The 5,000-nt window shown below is 42.1% G+C and overlaps 1 pseudogene; it reads left to right on the top strand.

Annotated features, from left to right (window-relative positions):
- Positions 1-5,000, top strand: part of LOC143307486 (large subunit ribosomal RNA) — an 8,958-nt pseudogene that overhangs the window by 1,993 nt on the left and 1,965 nt on the right.

Below are 5,000 nucleotides of genomic sequence, written 5' to 3'. Positions count from 1 at the left end.
TAGTTGCAGAGATGCACACCCATTGGGCGAAAGGGAATCCGGTTCCTATTCCGGAACCCGGCAGCGGAACCGCATACCATTCGGGCCCTCGTAAGAGTGTTCGTCGGGGTAACCCAAAATGACCTGGAGACGCCGTCGGGAGATCTGGGAAGAGTTTTCTTTTCTGTATAAGCGTTCGAGTTCCCTGGAAACCTCTAGCAGGGAGATAGGGTTTGGAACGCGAAGAGCACCGCAGTTGCGGCGGTGTCTGGATCTTCCCCTCGGACCTTGAAAATCCAGGAGAGGGCCACGTGGAGGTGTCGCGCCGGTTCGTACCCATATCCGCAGCAGGTCTCCAAGGTGAAGAGCCTCTAGTCGATAGATTAATGTAGGTAAGGGAAGTCGGCAAATTGGATCCGTAACTTCGGAATAAGGATTGGCTCTGAGGAGCGGGGCGTGTCGGGCTTGGTCGGGAAGCGGGTCTGGCTGACGTGCCGGGCCTGGGCGAGGTGAACGGTTGGCGACTTCGGTCGCGTCCCGGGATCCGAGCTCGGTCCCGTGCCTTGGCCTCCCGCGGATCTTCCTTGCTGCGAGGCTTCCGTGGCGGTTAACGCCGTCGTGGTCGCTTCTTCGGCCGCCATTCAACGCTTAGCTCAGAACTGGCACGGACTAGGGGAATCCGACTGTCTAATTAAAACAAAGCATTGCGATGGCCCTCACGGGTGATGACGCAATGTGATTTCTGCCCAGTGCTCTGAATGTCAACGTGAAGAAATTCAAAAAAGCGCGGGTAAACGGCGGGAGTAACTATGACTCTCTTAAGGGACTTCCTCGTCGCTCACACGGTGCCTTCCCTCCGGCTCAGCCGCCCAGTTGTTTCCAACTGGACGTTGCCCAGCTCCCACCTCGTGGAGGTGCGGAGGGATCGGGAGCCACCTTACATCGTGTGGCACCGTGGGGGCGACGAGATTGCCCTTGAGAGTTGTAGTTACAGGGACGGTGAAGCGTAATACAGGCCTCAGGCCCTTCAGCCTCTCCCGTCCAAGTCGCACTACCTACCTCCTCGGGGTACCCGCCGGTAACATGACTGCGATTCGCAGAGGACTAGTTGCGCAAACTCTGCGAATCCCAGCCATGGCTAAACGGAGTGCGGCGACGCAGAGGACCGAAAATACTCTACAATGATATCGGCTTGCCGAAACAGAGCTTACTCTGTGAATGTATTAATTGATCCTGTTAATGTTTCAATGTCTTTCTTCCCTTCTGTGTTGTTGTCTTCTTTTATTCTTTTCTTCTCTTCTTTTTCTTTTTCCCTGTCCCTACTAGTTATTTCACTCTTATTTCCTTTTTACTTTTTCCTTTTGGTCTTTTGCGTTTAAAACGCTGGCGCCCAAACTGTTGACGACATTGCTATCCCTGGTTATCGAATTGGTCAAAATGGATTTGCATATTTTTTCTGATCTCACATATACCAAAAACTACAAATAATGTATAGTGACAACAACGCTAAAGCCTCGGACGCGGCGTTACCTGGTCCCGGGAGCGCCGTGGCGGATTCTTCCGCTATGGAGGGGACCTCTGTTGAAGAAATGGCTTCGAACCTGGCTAATGAATTGGTTACGTTTAAGTTATCTGTACCCTTAAGGGAGGCGAAGATAGCCTGTCCTATTTGCACTAATAAGGGAACTCAGCTCTTTTTTGTCTCTCTCTCGGATTTAGATAAACATTTAAATACTCATCATATTGAGAGCGAGATACTTTGGGAGTGCCACCAATGCAAAAAGAATTTCTTAAAGCTGCATGGAGTTAGAGTTCACATACCAAAATGCAAGGGCGCGAAACCTATTGAAAGGCCCAAGACCTTTGCTTGTGAAGCGTGCACTAATAGTTTTGACACGCAGCGGGGCCTTTCGACCCATGAGCGTCACGAACACCCAAATTTGCGCAATAAAAAAAGACAACTCGGGAGTTTAGAACAAAATAAAAACAACCCTAATACCTCCCGGAAAGTTAGAGTTTGGTCCGAGGAAGAAGTTGTGTTATTGAAACAACTTGAACGTAGATACCGGTCGCACAAACAATTAAATGTAGAAATTAGTAAACATTTTCCTAATAAAACCTCGGACCAAATTAGAAACAAACGAAAAGAATTTAAACTTGATGCGGATAAAAGAAATAAACCTAATAGTGAGGAGGAGAATCTAAACAATGTTCGGGACGACGACGGCAGCGTTAAAGAAACTGATGAATATGCGGATAAAATAGCTGAATCGGGTGAAATTAACGTAGACTCCGATAATAACCCAGAAAATATTGAACTTCTAGGCGCAGTTGTTAATAATGATCTTTTAGATTCCAACAATGAAACGAACTTTAACACTTGGCGTGAAAACTTACGCCAAGCAATCGAAGAGCCACTACCAATTCCTGAACACTGTGAGACCTTATATAATACCTTAAAACACATCTGGTTAACTTTTAACCAGGACGACACAAAACTAAACTATGAAACAGACAAATTTATTACAGATATTTTAACTAAGGCGCTCCTATCTAATATAGAAAATAAGGATTACAATGAAGAATTAAAGACTCATAGACATAATACCAAATCCAATACAAACAATGAACTTAACAGAAACAAAAATAAATATATAAACAGTAACAATAAAAGAAAAACTAAACGCAATCGGATTAGAAGATACTCTTACGCTAGATGTCAAGAAATTTATAAAGAGTGTCCAAAAAAACTCGCTGATGCTGTAATTAACAACGATAATTCTTTATGGAAGCCGCCCGAACAACTACCTAGCGACGAGGACATCAAGTCCCTATATAGTAAGTTATGGGAACAGGCTGGACCGCCAGATGCCTTATCCTTTCTTCCTAAGAGACCATCCTTGGAAATAGACACCGTCTTCCCTCCCATTACATCGATGGAAATAGTTGAAAGAATTAAAAAAATGAGAACTAAAACTGCAGCCGGTCCGGATGGTTTACAAAAGATCCATCTACAGATCCCTGGACTACCTCAGGTCTTAGCCTTATTATTTAACATTCTATGTTATAACTCCTATTTTCCTACAGCTTGGAAAACGAATCGCACTAAACTAATTCCCAAGCAAAACAAAGACTTAACCAACGCAAGTAACTGGAGACCCATAACAATTAGTTCCGTATTGAGCCGTATGTTGTCCTCTATAATAGATACGCGGTTAAGAAAAATGATCGTGCAAAACTTTAGACAAAAGGGTTTTACCGCTGAAAATGGATGTGCTCATAATATAGCACTTATGAATACAGCCTTAACAAAATGCAAAGTAGATACAGGCGGTACCTTTGTTATTTTAGATATATCAAAAGCCTTTGATTCTCTCCCACATTCAGCGATAAAACCCAGCCTTCTGAAAAAAGGCATTCCAGAGCCGATCATTAACATAATTTTAAACATGTACACTGATTGTAGTACTGTAATACAAACGAATAATAATAAAACCAAAAACAAAAACGATATTAAAATTAATATTCGCAGGGGAGTCAAACAAGGCGACCCCCTTTCCCCACTACTATTCAATTTGTGCATGGAACCCCTGCTAGAAACTATTGAAGAAATGAGTGAGGGGATCGCACTAAATGAAAATATTGTGTTACCTATTCTTGCCTTTGCGGATGATTTCGTTACTCTAGGAAAAAACAAAAAAGAAGCACAGTCACAATTAGACATAGTCACAGGATATTTGCAAAAATTAGGTATGTCTATTTCGGCGGATAAAAGTAGAGCGTTTCAAATTGTCAAAATAAAAGACACCTGGTATGTTAAAGACCCGGAGATAAAAATTAATAACACTGAACTAATTCCTTATGCGGACCCTGAAATCATTTTTAAATATCTAGGAGCCAAACTTGGACCCTGGAAAGGAATGGATTGCGGTATTATAGTGCCTGAAATAGTTAACTTAATCAAACGAGTAAGGACTTTACCTTTAAAACCGCACCAGAAAATCGATCTTCTTGTTACCTTTATCCTTCCACGCTTTATATATTGTCTTTTAGTAAACCCACCTAGCGATTCAGTCTTGAAGCTACTCGACAGTGAAATAAGACAAAACGTTAAGCAAATATTGCACTTAGTGCCCTCAACAGCAACGGGTTTTTTCTACGCTCCAAAAAATAACGGTGGTTTAGGCCTCCCTCATTTTGAGCATATCATTAAAATCGGTATCCTTAAAAGCGCTCTTGCAATTAAAAATTCTCTAGACCCGGCTATGTCTAGTATTCTTGATGATAAAACCGAAAAGAAACTAAAATATATAGCGAATTCTCTTAGAATCAACTGGCCCGCAACTATTGAAGATTTAGCAAATGCTAAGAAACGCCTAAAAAATGATCATATAAAACAATGGTTAAATTTAAAATCCCAAGGGCAAGGCGTCAATGAGTTTGCTCGTGACAAAATAGGGAACGCTTGGTTAAGAGAAACATATCTATTAAAATCGTCGCGATTTATAGACGCTATCCGACTAAGGACAAATACCTTTGGTACTCGTGTTGTTCTAGCTCGAGCTGATAAAAAAATAAATGTATCCTGTAGGCGCTGTAATGCTCAGCCCGAAACCCTCGGTCATGTCTTAGGTTTATGTCAACACACTAAAGGACTTAGAATAAAACGACATGATGAGGTCAAACTATTTATAGCAGAGAAACTTCAACATTCCAATGAAGTGTTCATCGAACCTTCCATAAAGGCAAATGGTAATCTTTATAAACCCGACCTTATAATCAAAAATAAGGAAGGGCTTCACATAGTCGATGTTACCATCCGCTATGAGAACAGAGATTATCTACAAAAAGCCGAGGCTGAAAAAATTGATAAATACAAAGAATGTCTGGCGTTTCTTTTAAATAAGCATAAAATTAAAACAGGATCAATATTACCAATAGTCATAGGTAGCAGAGGGGCTATACCCCCTAATACCCGCTTTAACTTAATGAAATTGGGACTAAAGAATGGAAATATGAAA

Source organism: Osmia lignaria, unplaced genomic scaffold, assembly GCF_051020975.1.
Source record: "Osmia lignaria lignaria isolate PbOS001 unplaced genomic scaffold, iyOsmLign1 scaffold0056, whole genome shotgun sequence".
Classification (NCBI taxonomy): Eukaryota; Metazoa; Arthropoda; class Insecta; order Hymenoptera; family Megachilidae; genus Osmia; species Osmia lignaria.
Note: the sequence above shows the minus strand (reverse complement) of the source record. Positions and strands in the feature narration are given on the sequence as shown.